Here is an 18,373-nt window from a genome sequence, read left to right on the forward strand (position 1 = left end):
ACCGAAAGGGTGAGATCGTGGGTACAAGGAGCTGAAATGAGTTTCCTCCGTAGGGTGTCTGGGCTCAGCCTTAGAGACAGGGTGAGGAGCTCGGACATCCGGAGGGAGCTCGGAGTAGAGCCGCTGCTCCTTTGTGTCGAAAGGAGCCAGTGGAGGTGGTTCAGGCATGTGATCAGGATGCCTCCTGGGCGCCTTCCTTTGGAGGTTTACCAGGCACGTACAACTGGGAGGAGACCCCGGGGTAGACCCAGAACTTGCTGGAGGGACTACATGTCCAGTCTGGTCTGGGAACGCCTTGGGATCCCCCAGGAGGAGCTGGAGGGTGTTGCTGGGGAGAGGGAGGTCTGGAATGCCCTACTTAGCTTGCTGCCACCATGACCCCACCCTGGAGAAGCGGCTGAAGATGAGATGAGATGAGATAAATCAATCGTATACAACGCTTTCCTAACACTCAAAGTGGCTTTACAATAAACGGGGTGAAACAAGACAACAGGTAAACACAACACAACATGCAGGGGTGGATGGGAAGGGGGGAGGGAGAAGACATACAGGGGTGGATGGGAAGGGGGGAGGGAGAAGACATACAGGGGTGGATGGGAAGGGGGGCTACGAGAGGGAGAAGCGGCAGCCATACATGACACCAGCAGTACTCCCCCACTTAGACACACCCGAAAGGGCAAGAAAAACACATGTAGATTCAGATTTAAGAACAGATTTGGATTCTGTGCATCTGATGTTGGTCTTTATACCGCCTGTTTTGTTGTAACTTCTGTCATTTTTATTAAAGTATTGATGAAAATTAAAAAAAACCTCTCTCTCTTGTCTGTCTGTCTGTCTGTCTGTCTGTCTCCATACAGGTCAGCTGACGGTTGCTGAGGCAGGGAAAAGACACATCCCTTCCACGCCGCTGTGTCCAGGAGCAGAGAGGTGGAGGGTGAGGTTCTTGGGATGAGAGATGGGTTGGGGGTGTGAGGCTGTGATACTGATAGAGGGAAAATGAGCAAAGAAAAGGGAGGAGAGAGAGAAGGAAAAAAGACATATGCTTTCTAACCGAGGCAATGGTTTCTGCTCTTCTTTCTTACCACATATAGTATATGTGAGAGAGACAGACAGCGAGAGAGAGAGAGGGACAGACAGCCAGAGAGAGAGAGAGAGACAGGGAGAGAGAGAGAGAGAGAGACAGCGAGAGAGAGAGAGACAGGGAGAGGGAGATAGAGAGAGAGACAGCTAGAGAGAGAGAGAGAGGGAGAGAGACAGCGAGAGAGAGACAGTGAGAGAGAGGGAGAGAGGGAGAGGGAGAGAGAGAGACAGAGAGGGAGATAGAGAGAGAGACACACAGAGGGAGATAGAGAGAGAGAGAGACAGCGAGAGAGAGAGGGAGAGGGAGAGAGGGAGAGAGAGAGAGAGAGAGAGGGAGACAGAGAGAGACAGAGAGGGAGATAGAGAGAGAGACAGCGAGAGAGAGACAGAGAGGGAGACAGAGACAGAGAGAGAGACAGAGAGGGAGACAGTGAGAGAGAGGGAGAGAGAGAGGGAGGGAGGGGGAAGGAAAGGGGACGCAGGTGCTGAAGGTTTTCTTTTAAATCATAAGATGTGAAATTGTGAATGTAGGACAGTTGGTAAAGTGGAGCGTCTGTTGCTAAACACAAGACACAAACCATCAAAGGATGAGAGACGGAGGTGTGTGTTTGTGTGTGTGTGTGTGTGTGTGTGTGTCTGTGTGTGTGTGTGTGTGTAATGGTGGGTGGGAGGGTATAAAATGCTGGTGTGTGGGTGGATGGATTACAGAGTGCAGTGCTCTGGGTGTGAGCAGTGTGTGTGTGTGGGTGGGTGGATGGGAGGGTGGATGTGTGTGTGTGTGTGTGTGTGTGTGTGTGTGTGTGTGTGTGTGTGTGTGTGTGTGTGTGTGTGTGTGTGTGTGTGTGTGTGTGTGTGTGTGAGGAGTCAGTACAGTCAGATATGAAAACACCCACGTGATACGAGGGCATGTCTGCTGGTCTCGTAAGCAGGCTGGGTGGTTAGTTGTGGGGATACAGTGTGTAGTGGGGATACGGTGTGTAGTGGGGATACAGTGTGTAGTGGGGATACGGTGTGTAGTGGGGATACAGTGTGTAGTGGGGATACGGTGTGTAGTGGGGATACGGTGTGTAGTGGGGATACGGTGTGTAGTGGGGATACAGTGTGTAGTGGGGATACGGTGTGTAGTGGGGATACAGTGTGTAGTGGGGATACAGTGTGTAGTGGGGATACAGTGTGTAGTGGGGATACAGTGTGTAGTGGGGATACGGTGTGTAGTGGGGATACAGTGTGTAGTGGGGATACGGTGTGTAGTGGGGATACAGTGTGTAGTGGGGATAGTGTGTAGTGGGGATACAGTGTGTAGTGGGGATACAGTGTGTAGTGGGGATACAGTGTGTAGTGGGGATACAGTGTGTAGTGGGGATACAGTGTGTAGTGGGGATACAGTGTGTAGTGGGGATACGGTGTGTAGTGGGGATACAGTGTGTAGTGGGGATACGGTGTGTAGTGGGGATACAGTGTGTAGTGGGGATACAGTGTGTTGTGGGGATACAGTGTGTAGTGGGGATACAGTGTGTAGTGGGGATACAGTGTGTTGTGGGGATACGGTGTGTAGTGGGGATACAGTGTGTTGTGGGGATAGTGTGTAGTGGGGATACAGTGTGTTGTGGGGATACGGTGTGTAGTGGGGATACGGTGTGTAGTGGGGATACAGTGTGTAGTGGGGATACAGTGTGTAGTGGGGATACAGTGTGTAGTGGGGATACGGTGTGTAGTGGGAATACGGTGTGTTGTGCCTGCAGATACCAGCTCGTGTGCGTTTTGCTGCTCTCCAGCACCACCCAAATCATAACCAAGCCGTTCGCCTGCCTTCATCACTGCAGTCAGCACATGGGACACGTGAGCGATGACGGCAGGTGGTGCTGCAGCAGCCCACACGGCCAAACTCACTCAGAACGGTGCTTTTACACCACGTTTTACTACATCGTGGGCTAAACGAGGGGTGGAGGGACTGATTGATGATTTGGTTTGTTTGGCGGCGGGGATGGTGCTGACATGAACAGCCCTGGTGTTTCATTTCGAATGACCTCTGAGGGTTGGAGTAGTCACACAACACTGCTACAACCCCCCATCATTATAGGTGTCAGTAGGCTGCACAACAACAAGTTGTGAGTGTAACGTGAAGGTTTAGGTAAGTGTTAGAGTGCTAGACGTCGAGCTCTCAGGGTTCAGCGTGGGGTCTTGATAGAGAGAATGTATATCGGGGGAATAAAGCAATGCAGATGTTTATGATGTGTGTGATGGGGAGCTACAATGTGTGTGTGTGTGTGTGTGAGAGAGAAAGTTTTGATTGGATGAATGACAGAGTTTCCATTGGGGCTCTTGTGTGGGTTGGTAAGTTTGCAACAACAAAACAAAACAAACAACATCTTCAAAATGTGGGTTGTCATAAAACCTTTAAGACAAAGAAAGTTTCTTGCCATTGCAATCTGTCTGTTAGTCTGGGCTGTCTGTCTGTTAGTCTGGACTATCTGTCTGTCTGTTAGTCTGGACTGTCTGTCTGTCTGTTAGTCTGGGCTGTCTGTTTGTTAGTCTGGACTGTCTGTCTGTCTGTTAGTCTGGACTGTCTGTCTGTTAGTCTGGGCTGTCTGTCTGTTAGTCTGGACTGTCTGTCTGTCTGTTAGTCTGGACTGTCTGTCTGTCTGTTAGTCTGGACTGTCTGTCTGTTAGTCTGGGCTGTCTGTCTGTCTGTTAGTCTGGACTGTCTGTCTGTTAGTCTGGACTGTCTGTCTGTCTGTTAGTCTGGACTGTCTGTCTGTTAGTCTGGACTGTCTGTCTGTCTGTCTGTTAGTCTGGACTGTCTGTCTGTCTGTTACTCTGGGCTGTCTGTTTGTTAGTCTGGACTGTCTGTCTGTCTGTTAGTCTGGACTGTCTGTCTGTTAGTCTGGGCTGTCTGTCTGTTAGTCTGGGCTGTCTGTCTGTTAGTCTGGGCTGTCTGTCTGTCTGTTAGTCTGGGCTGTCTGTCTGTTAGTCTGGACTGTCTGTCTGTCTGTTAGTCTGGACTGTCTGTCTGTCTGTTAGTCTGGACTGTCTGTCTGTTAGTCTGGGCTGTCTGTCTGTCTGTTAGTCTGGGCTGTCTGTCTGTCTGTTAGTCTGGGCTGTCTGTCTGTTAGTCTGGGCTGTCTGTCTGTCTGTTAGTCTGGGCTGTCTGTCTGTCTGTTAGTCTGGGCTGTCTGTCTGTTAGTCTGGACTGTCTGTCTGTTAGTCTGGGCTGTCTGTTAGTCTGGACTGTCTGTCTGTTAGTCTGGGCTGTCTGTCTGTTAGTCTGGGCTGTCTGTCTGTTAGTCTGGACTGTTTGTTAGTCTGGGTTGTCTGTCTGTCTGTTAGTCTGGACTGTCTGTCTGTTAGTCTGGGCTGTCTGTCTGTCTGTTAGTCTGGGCTGTCTGTCTGTTAGTCTGGGCTGTCTGTCTGTTAGTCTGGGCCGTCTGTCTGTCTGTTAGTCTGGGCTGTCTGTCTGTTAGTCTGGACTGTTTGTTAGTCTGGGCTGTCTGTCTGTCTGTTAGTCTGGGCTGTCTGTCTGTTAGTCTGGGCTGTCTGTCTGTTAGTCTGGGCCGTCTGTCTGTCTGTTAGTCTGGGCTGTCTGTCTGTTAGTCTGGGCTGTCTGTCTGTTAGTCTGGACTGTTTGTTAGTCTGGGTTGTCTGTCTGTCTGTTAGTCTGGACTGTCTGTCTGTTAGTCTGGGCTGTCTGTCTGTCTGTTAGTCTGGGCTGTCTGTCTGTTAGTCTGGACTGTCTGTCTGTTAGTCTGGACTGTCTGTCTGTTAGTCTGGGCTGTCTGTCTGTTAGTCTGGGCTGTCTGTCTGTCTGTTAGTCTGGGCTGTCTGTCTGTCTGTTAGTCTGGGCTGTCTGTCTGTCTGTTAGTCTGGGCTGTCTGTCTGTTAGTCTGGGCTGTCTGTCTGTTAGTCTGGGCTGTCTGTCTGTCTGTTAGTCTGGGCTGTCTGTCTGTCTGTTAGTCTGGGCTGTCTGTCTGTTAGTCTGGGCTGTCTGTCTGTTAGTCTGGGCTGTCTGTCTGTCTGTTAGTCTGGGCTGTCTGTCTGACTGTTGCCTTCCTGGGGTGCTGCAGCCTGCCTGGTACCTGTCTACCGTAGTGGCTGTCCACCTCCATAATCTGGTTCTCTGTAAGTATCACTGCCAACGTGTCTGTCTGTCTGTCTGTCTGTTAGTCTGGGCTGTCTGTCTGTTAGTCTGGGCTGTCTGTCTGTTAGTCTGGGCTGTCTGTCTGTCTGTTAGTCTGGGCTGTCTGTCTGACTGTTGCCTTCCTGGGGTGCTGCAGCCTGCCTGGTACCTGTCTACCGTAGTGGCTGTCCACCTCCATAATCTGGTTCTCTGTAAGTATCACTGCCAACGTGTCTGTCTGTCTGTCTGTCTGTCTGTCTGTCTGTCTGTCTGGCTACCTGTGAGCGGTCCGCCTGTCTGTGTGTGATTGTTCAGCTATCTGTCGAGCTTCCTCCCAGCCTCTCCAGCTGTCTGTCTGTCTGGCTACCTGTCTGACATCCATGTGTCAGAGTTTCTACCCACCCAACAGTCCATCACTGTTTGGGCACCCTACTGCATGGTTTGCGTGTCTGTCCTGGTTGGATGAAACGCCCCCCCCGTCTCAACACACCGCAGCCCTCCTACCTGTCAGGGAAGTAATTCAGGGTGGACTACTGCAGGCCTGCCATTTCTTATGATACAAGGAGAGCACGTACAGTACATTAACCTGCGATGAATATGATTTTCCACTGCAGGAGCCCCCCCCCCCACACACACACACACATTACATTATGCGTTTGAGTGAGCAGAGCATTTTAAAATGAGGTTGTTCATTCATTTGAACCATAAAAGGACCTCTCATATGTGTTATAATATATATATGTGTGTGTGTGTGTGTGTGTGTGCGTGTGTGTGTGTTATATAATATGTGTTAAAACATATATATGTGTTATAAAAAGGCCATGATAAATCTATTGTTTCAAGTGAACATCATTGTCTTTGTCTTGTGCACCTAACATGTGTGTGTGTGTTTCGATGTGTGAGTGCATAAGTGTGTGTGTAGTGTCAGAGAGAGAGAATGGTTTGTCAGTGTGCGTTTGCATGCCTGCCTTCTCTCCTGTGTGTGTTTATCTGCACACCTGATTGTGCGTTCATGCCCGAATGCACGTCTGTCAGTGTTCTTCACATGAACCTGTGGCTTGAGTTTGAATGGCGGATGTAAATTGTGTGTATCTCTGTGAAGTGTGCGTGCGTGTGTGTGTGTGTGTGTGTGTGTGTGTGTGTGTGTGTACCATGTTTTTCTATCCTAATGGGGACATTTGGAAAAACCAGAAACCACCTACCTTGTGGGGCCATTTTATGGGGCCCCACAAGGAAAAGGGTCTATTTTAGGGTTAAGGTTAGGTTAAGGTTAGGGTAAGGGTTACGGTTAGGTTAAGGTTAAGGTTAGGGTAAGGGTTAGGTTAGGCACGTAGTGTGTGTGGTTTAGGTTAAGTTTAAGAGCTAGGGTTAGGGTTAAGGTAAGGGTTAGGGCTAGGTTACAGTTAGGGTAAGGGTTAGGGTTACGTTAAGGTTAGGGTAAGGGTTAGGTTAAGGTTAGGTTAAGGTAAGGGTTAGGGCTAGGTTAAGGTTAGGGTAAGGGTTAGGTTAAGGTTAGGGTAAGGGTTAGGATAAAGTTAGGGTAAGGGTAAGGTTAAGGTTAGGTTAAGGTAAGGGTTATGGTTAGAGTAAGGGTTAGGTTTGGGTTAGAGTTTGGGTTAGGGTAAGTTTAGGGTAAGGATTAGGTTTAGGTTAAGGTTAGGTTTGGGTTAGAGTTTGGGTTTTTGGGTTATGAGTTATACTTATTTAGCACTGGCCTACTGATCTGAGGGATGGTATAATGCTGGACGGTGAATGTGGGCGAACGTGGGCAGGTGGACAGTGAATGTGGGCAAGGCTGGTCTAGGTAGACCGTAAGGCTGGTCGGGATAGACCGTCAACGTGAATGTGGGCAGGGATGGTCGGGTTAGACCGTCAATTGGCAGGGCTGGTCAGTAAATGTGGGCAGGGGTGATCTATAATGAAGCCCAAAGTCGTGCGACGTTTCGGTATTTTTGTACCTTCTTCAGGCGAGGGCTTAGACTTTTCACAAGCAGGCGGTATCTCGCAGCTGAACAGTGAATGTGGGCGAGGCTGGTCGAGGTAGACCGTAAGACTGGTCGGGCTAGACCGTCAACGTGAATGTGGGCAGGGCTAGAGTGAATGTGGGCAAGGCTGGTCGGGCTGGCCATAAGGCTGGTCGGGCTAGACCGTCAACGTGAATGTGGGCAGGGCTAGAGTGAATGTGGGCAGGGCTGGTCGAGGTAGACCATAAGGCTGGTCGGGCTAGACCGTCAACGTGAATGTGGGCAGGGCTGGTCGAGGTAGACCATAAGACTGGTCGGGCTAGACCGTCAACGTGAATGTGGGCAGGGCTAGAGTGAATGTGGGCAAGGCTGGTCGGGCTGGCCATAAGGCTGGTCGGGCTAGACCGTCAACGTGAATGTGGGCAGGGCTGGTCGAGGTAGACCATAAGACTGGTCGGGCTAGACCGTAGGACTGGTCGGCCTAGACCATAAGACTGGTCGGGCTAGACCGTCAGTGGCCAGGGCTGGTCAGTGAATGTGGACAGGGGTGATCGGGCTAGACCGTAGGACTGGTCGGGCTAGACCGTAGGACTGGTCGGGCTAGACCGTCAGTGGGCAGGGCTGGTCAGTGAATGTGGACAGGGGTGATCGGGCCAGGGTTCAAACCTCAACTAGGGCTTTTTGTTACCCTCTCAGGGTTAAGACCACAACTAGGGTTACCGGCAGAGTTTGGGCTTTAAGGTTAAGATTGGGGTTAAGGTTAGGGTTAGGCCAGGGGCCAGGGTACCCCCATCCGGCCTGGCGCAGGCGTAATAGGTTAGATTTTAACGGTCCCTCAGTTCGGTTCAAAGGGTTAGGGTTAGGGTTGGGGTTGGGGTTCAGGGGGTCAATTAATGACTTAGGTTGCACTGGCCTACGGTGTCTGAACTAGTCCCCCCAATGGGTAAAGATGGTTGACTGACTTGGAATGGTGGTTGTGTCCGTAATGTGGCAGGACTGTCTAGCTCAGTCAGCTAGGCCCAGACACGGGAGACGAGGGCTCAAGTCCCGCTCCGGGCCCCCCAGTCCACCCACCATTCATTTTTATCTTATGGGTCTAGGGCTCCACCTCGGTCTGGGTTGCACAGGCCTCCCATAAGGTGGGCCGCCTTGGATGGGGACAAGCATACATGCACACAAACTGCTGTCGCCATATAACGCAGACACACACACCCATATACACCCATATACACCCACACACATACACACTTGATCGGATGGACTCAACAAGGGATCAAGCAAACAGTCCAGCTACTTCATAAACTCAAATAATGAAACTCGCAGAGTAATATCGCAGTCCCAGCAGCCAGGGCAGCATATGCATTTCTTATCCATCGGTTTGTGGAACCAAATGAGGATCTTGCTGCAAACGGCATCAATCACACGTGAGTCTGAGCCGTTGCTGGCCACGCCTGCAGCGGCAGCGCTCTGATGGACCTCCTCCCTAACTTAGCCTGGCAGCTCTTCTTCAAACCTGCACATTTCATCTGCTGGAGATACAAACATATTTGTCTGTGTCCACACACTCCACTCCTCCCTCCCTCCCTCCATCCACCCCCCGTGATGTGAAGCATGACACTCTCTCTCTCTCTCTCTCTCTCTCTCTCTCTCTCTCTCTCTCTCTCTCTCTCTCTCTCTCTCTCTCTCTCCTCTCCTTTCCAGCCTAGATGTTGACATGCACCAGTAAAGTAAGGGATTAGATGTGTTCAGTTGTCATTTTGACCCAATACTGATAAAAATGTTAAAAAAAAGGAAGAAAAAAGATGAATGGATGGGGAGAGAAGACGAGGAGGAGAGGAGAGGAGAGGATGACAACAGGGGGTGTTTTCTAATTCTGAACTACGCAGGGATTCTGAACGCAGCGCGGATGGGCGATAATTGCTTTGCACACACACACACACACACACACACACACACACACACACACACACACACACACACACACACACACACACACACACACACGCACACAAAGGAACTAATAGATACAAACACAAAAACGTGCTCCTGAGGAAGAAAGTAAGAGCTCATAATGAGCCTCTTTTTTTCTCAAAAGTAAGAAAATCCCACAGATACTCAGACCTGGGAGGGAGTGTTAGCTATTCATGGACACTCGTGTAACGTCCCTCCATCCATCATCCAAACCGCTGATGCTGCTCTCAGGGTGGCGGGGATGCTGCACCCCATCATCCCAGCAGTCACTGGGCGGCAGGCGGGCGGGGAGACACCCTGGACGGGCCGCCAGCCCATCATCCCAGCAGTCACTGGGCGGCAGGCGGGCGGGGAGACACCCTGGACGGGCCGCCAGGCCGCCAGGCCACCAGGCCACCAGGCCATCAGGGTCTGTATAACTAGATCTGACATGGTTGGAAAGAACTCAAAAGGAGGAACAAGGTGTAGAAACAAACCCACTGCTCCTCTTGAAGCCGTTGACATGCTGATCTGTGGTCAGTATGGTCTTCTGGTCATCTTCCATTTTCTTCGACAGGCAGAAAGCAGGCAACTACAAGATGCAAGTACGTATGACTCCATCAGCAAGTCACTTACTTTCCTTGTAAACAGTGTTGAGGGGCGGTACGGCGGCCCAGTGCTTAGCACTCGGTACCTTTACATGATGCTAGAAAACGTGGATTTATTGTGTTAGTCCGACTAAAACTGGACTTTTAAAACACGTGTTTTAAAATACCTGTTAGTTCGACTGACATGGTACTAAATCGAATCTCTCGAAGTTGGACCAACACACCTAGATGATGGGGTTGGGGATGGATTTACTCTGGCATGTATACGCTTCAGTCGGCCCCGAACTGGCCTAGGCGTTCTGCACATGATCCATAGTCCCCGCGGGGGCCTTTCACCCGGAAGTGGAACAGCGTAGTATCAACAGTACCAACATGGCGGGTGCTAGGGCGAGAACCGCCACCTACCTAGCGTACCGGGGTCGGACATACTTCCGTCAGTAAACCCATTCTCCCCCGGTTCTTGTCCACTGGGACTGGGACAGCTGTCCAATCACATGGCCTAATCCAGCTGCAACCGTAGCTCCACTCAGCTGTGCATGTATGGCCATGACTGACGCCTCACAGCAAGGAGGTCCTGGGTTCGAACCCCCGGCCGGCCCAGCTCCTCTCTGTGTGGAGTCTGCATGTGGTCCCCAGGTCGTGTGGGTTCCCTCCCACCATCAAAAAGACACGCATGTTAGGGTTAATACTCCTGCCTGTGCCCCTGAGCAAGGCAGTGGAAAGAAGAAGTGGAGTTGGTCCCCGGGTGCTGCAGCTGCCACTGCTGCTACACAACAGCGTGGTTACATGCAGACAACACACTCACTGCAACAACACAAAGACACAATAAAGTGGCTTTCTTCTTCTCTTCTCCGGATCTGCCAGACGCAGGGGAAGGGCAGAGGGGGAGTCTGACCGCACAAGAGTCTCCCCCGTCATCCAAGCATCTCGTCTTTGTTGGGCTTTGGAGAACTTTAAGCTACAGTATCACACACACACACACACACACACACACACACACACACACACACACACACACACAGACACACACACAGCCATACATTACAGAGTGTAGACAGCCACAGTAGGTGAAGCCCCCGGCGCTGAACATTAGCGACAGGGTACTCTGAGGGGCAAACAAAGTATTAATTCTTTCTGCCACCCCTCGTACCCCACCCCTCTCTCTCTGCTACCCCCCTCTCTCTCTGCTCCCCCCCTCTCTCTCTACTCCTCCCCCCCCCCTCTCTCTGCGGTTAAGGTCGGCTGACAGGATGCAAGCAAAGTCCTTTTCAGAGTCCAGTCGTCCCTTCTCTGCCTTCTCTTACCCTCTTGTCTCCACCTCTCTCTCACGCCTTCCCTGTCCCACAGTCATCCAGGGCAGTTAGGGCTGGTGACGGGGGCCCTGAGGGGCCAAAAGGCTGTCCTGCACTGACAGCTGACCGGTGACAGCTGGTCTCCAAGGCACTGACACCGCATGGTCCGCTCAGACACACACACACACACACACACACACACACAGACACACACACACACAGACACACACACAGACACACACACAGACACACACACAGACACACACACACACACACACAGACACACACACACACACACACAGACACACACACACACACACACACACACAGACACACACAGACACACACAGACACACACACACACACAGACACACACACACACACAGACACACACACAGACACACACACACACAGAACACACACACACACACACACACACACACACACACACACACACACACACAGACACAAGAGGAAAATGTTCGTTGCTGTCTCCCTCCATCTCTCTATCTACCCTCTTCTGCCCCTGTTTCTTTCTGTCCCCATTTCTCTCTCTCTCTCTCTCTCTCTCTCTCTCTCTCTCTCTCTCTCTCTCTCTCTCTCTCTCTCTCTCTCTCTCTCTCAGACTGGTTCTGCTGACATAGGCAGTCCTTCCAAAGCCAACCGTCCTCCATCAGGTCCTCAGCAGCTCTTTAGGCACGGGGCTCGCAGCCTCAGCTGGTGGCTAAACGTTTCTGTCCCGTGTGGAGGCCTGAGCATCCGGGTGGAGGCGAGCGGCGGGGCTGAGATGGCAGGAGAGGCGAGATGGAGGATGGAGGATCCCTTTCACTGCACATCCACTTCTCCTGACCCGTCTGACAACATGGCCGCTGTTGTTAGCGACACACACACACACACACACGCAGCCTGGCAGGATCTGCAGAGGGCAAATGAGGTGTGTGTGTGTGTGTGTGTGTGTGTGTGTGTGTGTGTGTGTGTGTGTGTGTGTCTGTGTGTGTCTGTGTGTGTGTGCATGCCAACTACTTTGATTTTCTATTTATTCTTTTGTTTTTGACAAAGTCAAGCAGACAGGCCATCAGCTTCCTTCCTGCCTCGCGCTGCTCCAGCTCTGCTGTGTGTGTGAGGCCTCGCCCAACATCAAACCAAGGACTTCATTACCCACACTGCACCGGTCTGCAGCTTGTCTTGTGTGCTGCTGTCCTGTTTGAAATTAAATTCACTATTTTGAATTGTTGGTGTCGTGTGAAGGTTATCTTATTAACTGAGGACTGACAGGACCAGAGCTGCAGGATGCTGAGTTACCATCTGGACCTGTATCTTGACTGAATTCACTGCCGAGGTCATGTCTGGGAGGAGGATCTCTCTCTCTCACACACACACACACACACACACACACACACAGAGTTTTACACCCGCGACACCATGGCAACACAGTAACACTGTCATCACCATGACTTCCATCCATCCATCCATCACCCGAGCCGCTCACCCTGCTCTCAGGGTGGCGGGGTGCTGGAGCCCATCATCCCAGCAGTGGTTGGACGGCAGGCGGGGAGACACCCTGGACAGGCCGCCAGGCCTTCACAGACTTGTAACATGGTAATTTACTAATAAATCTTCAAGTCCGTTTTGGTGCAGGAGTACATGAATGTGAATACATGTGCAGGTATTCAGCAGCATCTGGGGTGTTTTATTCTCTGTAGACCGTCCGACTTGACAGCCAGCAGGCCTCCCACACACACACACACCACAAACGCACACAAAGACTACCTGCAGTCTGTTTTCCCATTCCAAGCACTGGCTCTATGGGTGGCTTGTTTTTATAACATAGACACACAAAAACACACACATCTAGGAAGTGTTGTGTGTCTGTTGTTGTGTTTAAGCGCATACTACAAAGCTGTTTTCCAGCTGCAGGTTGTGTAGTTGCACATGTGCACACATCTGGATTTACTTTTATCAGTCTGCCCTTATTACTGAAGTTTTGCTTGAAATGCAAATGTGCTGGATACCGGACACCGGGACTCTCTGAAGCACACACACACACACACAAATATGCACAACTTGGACTGGACAGATTAACCAGTAAGTATACACACATTTTGTATATACAAGTGCACGTACCCAGCTACAGACACACAAATGCATGTTAATGCAAATGCATCGTATGTGACACGTACACACAAGCACAGATAAGGCAGATGCTCTAAAACGTAGAAACACTCATTCAAGTTGTACAAGCAAAACACACACATACACACATGGACACACACATGGTGGCGTGACCAGGACAATTGTTGTGTTTACAGGAAGTGTTGTTCTCAGGTGCAGGTTGTTCTCGGGTGCAGGTTGTCCTCAGGTACAGGTTGTCCTCAGGTACAGGTTGTTCTCAGGTACAGGTTGTTCTCAGGTGCAGGTTGTTCTCAGGTACTGGTTGTTCTCAGGTACAGGTTGTCCTCAGGTACAGGTTGTTCTCAAGTGCAGGTTGTTCTCAGGTGCAGGTTGTTCTCAGGTGCAGGTTGTTCTCAGGTGCAGGTTGTTCTCAGGTACTGGTTGTTCTCAGGTACAGGTTGTCCTCAGGTACAGGTTGTTCTCAAGTGCAGGTTGTTCTCAGGTACTGGTTGTTCTCAGGTGCAGGTTGTTCTCAGGTACAGGTTGTTCTCAAGTGCAGGTTGTTCTCAGGTGCAGGTTGTTCTCGGGTGCAGGTTGTCCTCAGGTGCAGGTTGTTCTCAGGTACAGGTTGTTCTCAGGTACAGGTTGTTCTCAGGTACAGGTTGTTCTCAGGTGCAGGTTGTTCTCAGGTACAGGTTGTTCTCAGGTACAGGTTGTTCTCAGGTGCAGGTTGTTCTCAGGTACAGGTTGTTCTCAGGTACAGGTTGTTCTCAGGTACAGGTTGTTCTCAGGTGCAGGTTGTTCTCAGGTGCAGGTTGTTCTCAGGTGAAGTTGTTCTCAGGTACAGGTTGTTCTCAGGTGAAGTTGTTCTCAAGTGCAGGTTCTCAGGTGCAGGTTGTTCTCAGGTGCAGGTTGTTCTCAAGTGCAGGTTGTTCTCAGGTGCAGGTTGTTCTCAAGTGCAGATTGTTCTCAGGTGCAGGTTTTTCTCAGGTGCAGGTTGTTCTCAAGTGCAGATTGTTCTCAAGTGCAGATTGTTCTCAGGTGCAGGTTTTTCTCAGGTACAGGTTGTTCTCAAGTGCAGATTGTTCTCAAGTGCAGGTTGTTCTCAAGTGCAGGTTGTTCTCGGGTGCAGGTTGTTCTCGGGTGCAGGTTGTTCTCGGGTGCAGGTTGTTCTCAGGTACAGGTTGTTCTCAGGTACAGGTTGTTCTCAGGTGCAGGTTGTTCTCAAGTGCAGGTTGTTCTCAAGTGCAGGTTGTTCTCAGGTGAAGTTGTTCTCAAGTGCAGGTTGTTCTCAGGTGCAGGTTGTTCTCAGGTGAAGTTGTTCTCAAGTGCAGGTTCTCAGGTGCAGGTTGTTCTCATTGCAGGGTTTTCTCAAGTGCAGATTGTTCTCAGGTGCAGGTTGTTCTCAAGTGCAGATTGTTCTCAAGTGCAGGTTGTTCTCAAGTGCAGATTGTTCTCAGGTGCAGGTTGTTCTCAAGTGCAGATTGTTCTCAGGTGCAGATTGTTCTCAAGTGCAGATTGTTCTCAAGTGCAGATTGTTCTCAGGTGCAGATTGTTCTCAAGTGCAGGTTGTTCTCAAGTGCAGATTGTTCTCAAGTGCAGATTGTTCTCAGGTGCAGGTTGTTCTCAAGTGCAGATTGTTCTCGGGTGAAGGATGTTCTCAAGTGCAGATTGTTCTCAAGTGCAGGTTGTTCTCGGGTGAAGGATGTTCTCAGGTGCAGGTTGTCCTCAGGTGCAGGTTGGAGATCTTTTGTGGGACCCTTTCTCTCTCAGTCTCCCATCTGTTAAAATGGTTTCTCTTCTCTTCTCTTACCCCCCTTCTTGTTTCTCCCACTGTCTGCCTGTCTATCTATCTATCTATCTATCTATCTATCTATCTATCTATCTATCTATCTATCTATCTATCTATCTATCTATCTATCTATCTATCTATCCATCCATCCATCCATCCATCCATCCATCCATCCATCCATCCATCCATCCATCCATCCATCCATCCATCTATCTATCTATCTATCTATCTATCTATCTATCTATCTATCTATCTATCTATCTATCTATCTATCTATCTATCTATCTGCACGGGCATGTGTGTGAATCCATGGATTTTTTTCTTTTGTTTGTAAGGCTATCGGCGTCTTTCGATGTAAACACTGGTGTTTGCAATCCATTCGTATTGCAGTTCATGCGTGTTGCATGTTACTGTGTGTGTATACGTTTGTGTGTACATGTTTTTGTGTACATGTTTGCACACATGTGCTCCATTGTGTGTTGTGGGTGCAGCAGGGTTAGCAAGTCAGTCTCATAAATTCAGTCTCGTAAAATTATTAAGCATTAGTTTTGGTGTTTAATAGTTTATAATTAAACTACTAAAATTGATGGAATAATCAAATCAGTCCCATTAATTCAGTCTCGTAAAATTATTAAGCATTAGTTTTGGTGTTAAATAGTTATGACTGAACCATTCAAGTTGATGGAATACTCAGTGTTGCACCAGTTGGAGTCCTTTACTCGGCAGAGGATGGTCTCAGTGAGTACTGTCACAAAACAGGCAGGACAACGTCTTCCTTCAACGAAAACAATTAATTATAACAACCAATTAAGTCAAGTCACTTTTATTTGTAAAGCCCAATATCACAAATTACAAATTTGCCTCAAGGGGCTTTACAGCAACACAACATCCTGTCCTTAGATCCTCGCGTCGGGTAAGGAACAACTCCCTAAAACCTTTAACAAGGAGAAAACAGAGGGAGAACTTAAAAGAAACCTTTGTTAAAAAAAAAAAAACTTTTTTGGTGAAAATTCACGTGAAGATTCATAAAGAATGGTTCACGTTAGCCCTTGGCCAATGGGTTGGACCCTTTAGGCGACTGGTTAACGTAGTCGCTCGTGGTGCAGGAGACCTGGGTTCCCGGCTGCCCCCTGAATTCACTACAATTACAACTTAAGCAAGTATTATATGTTTTGACTGCTTTTCTCTTGCTTCTGGAAATGGTAGATATATATTTCTCAATTTCTATAAGTGGGAAATAATTGTTTATTATTTAAAAAATGTACTTTTATGGATGTGAAATTTCGCAATAAAAAAATAATAAGATTTATTAAATAAAACTTATTGTTACTTTCACTATTTGTGTCATGGAAACCAAACAATACATATTCCCATTTCAGGGAAAAAATATTTCAAACTTTGGAAATAATAAAAGCATTTAGTTCCTTCCAACGTTTTCTGGAAAAGGTGCAGTCCCAAAATAAATGTGTGATTGTCTCGATTTGAGTTTTGCACCAAGAACAACAGGGGTTCATTTTGTTTTACAAATCTTCACAGGTACTGACTTGCTGGGTAAAACCTGTGTTAATTTAATTTAATTAAACTTAATAATTTAAAGATTTATCAAAAATGTATGTGGTAGCATCCAAACCTTTTTCCAACAGATATCAGTAATACATTTACTCCAATAAAAAATGACATATGGTGCAGAGACTATATCATGTTGGGACAAAGCACAAATAGCTGTTGTTATTTTTATGAGATGCAGCAAAACAGATTTTGCCAACTGGAGTGTCAGCTACGTTCAACAATGGAAAGTCATCTAAATCCACAGAGTAAGAGTTTTTAAAGAGCATCTAAATCAACAGAGGAAGAGTTTTTAAAGAGCATCTAAATCCACAGAGGAAGAGTTTTTAAAGAGCATCTAAATCCACAGAGGAAGAGTTTTTAAAGAGCATCTAAATTCAAAGACGAAGAGGTTTAAGGAGCATCTAAATCCACTGAGGATGAGTTTTAAAGAGCATCTAAATCCACAGAGGAAGAGTTTTTAAAGAGCATCTAAATCCACGGAGGAAGCATTTTTAAAGAGCATCTAAATCCACTGAGGATGAGTTTTAAAGAGCATCTAAATCCACAGAGGAAGAGTTTTGAAAGAGCACACAAACTTCAGCAGAAACAGCATCAGAAACGACAGTGTGTTCTTTAGGTGAGACAGCGAGGTTAAATTTAAAGTTGAACTCTTCATAATTCAGTAAAAGACCCTCCTTGTTGAAGAGCTGACCCACCAACATTACTTTGTTGTCATTCCAGTTCTGCAAAAACAAAGATTTGTTTTTATAAAGTATATATTTGTTGTTCCAAATGAAAAATTTGGGGGTGAAAAACTGTTTGTAGCTGAATGCCCATGTGAGAAGTATCTGTTTATGGAATGCCGAAAGTTTCACAGGAATTTTATCAACATTTTAATTACAAAGAAGAATAAAATCAAGACCACCAATTTTTGAAATTATATAATGAGGAAAGATATTCCAAATAGAGGTAGGATGTTTTTAATAGGACCTGATCCAATTTATTCTGAAAGTGGGATTTAGGGTTGTAAAACTAAGAAATTTAAGCCTCCCTTTTCATAAGAATTCATCACTATTGATTTCCTTAGCTAGTGTCTTTGATTCCTCTAAACAAAGTTAAATAACAGTTGGTCTGTGGATTTGAGTGTCCGATAGGGCAGTATATTTTAGTCGAGATAGTCCTTCTGCCTTTGATAGCAAAACTCGACCCTTCAAGCTCAGGTCCCTTTGGAACCACTGACTGAGACGTTTTTTTTAGTTTTGTCAGTTATGAGGTCAAGGTTCAGTGGACATCTTGCTATTTGATCTTTTGCAATAATTATGCCTAAATATGTCAACACTGTTTTTGACAGGTCACAAGTAGATACCATTTAACAATCTTTGACAGGTAGGAGTTCACATTTATTCATATTAAGGTAAAGTCCTGCAGCTCTGGAGAAGGGTTGAATTAGGTGAAGGGCACAAGATATCTGACTGCTGTCTTTCAGAAAAACAGCAGTGTCATCTGCTAGCTGGTTAATTATGATCTCTCTTCCTCTGGCAGACATTCCTTTTAAATTATTCATAGTGATGTGATCAGCAAGGATTTGAGGAGCTGAAAGAAACAAATAAGGCGAGACTGGACAACCTTGTTTAACCTCTCTTGAGGTCAAGGGCGAATTTCAATTCTGCCATGGTTTCAAGGGCAAATTGCATCACCGGATACAGTGCTGCTATATCCACTAATGTTACAGTGTACACACACCCCCATGTGTCTCAATACAACAAACATGAGCGTTCACTAAGACAAACGCTTATGTCTGTGTGTTTGGTCGAGTGGCTTGATGTGTGTGTGTGTGTGTGTTTGCATGTTTGCATTTTTGGGTTGGACATGATTTACAGCAGTACCTAAACCCATTAAAATTTCAGTTGATG

General features: G+C 48.0%; 1 long non-coding RNA gene across 1 annotated transcript; it reads left to right on the forward strand.

Annotated features, from left to right (window-relative positions):
* Nucleotides 1–859: 859 nt before the first annotated feature.
* On the forward strand, nt 860–11,769 carry LOC130122617 (uncharacterized). Its single transcript, XR_008811249.1, has 3 exons — nt 860–934; nt 8,860–8,885; nt 11,634–11,769. It is a non-coding gene; the product is annotated as an uncharacterized LOC130122617 (long non-coding RNA).
* The last annotated feature ends 6,604 nt before the right edge of the window (nt 11,770–18,373 follow it).

Source organism: Lampris incognitus, chromosome 13, assembly GCF_029633865.1.
Source record: "Lampris incognitus isolate fLamInc1 chromosome 13, fLamInc1.hap2, whole genome shotgun sequence".
NCBI lineage: Eukaryota > Metazoa > Chordata > Actinopteri > Lampriformes > Lampridae > Lampris > Lampris incognitus.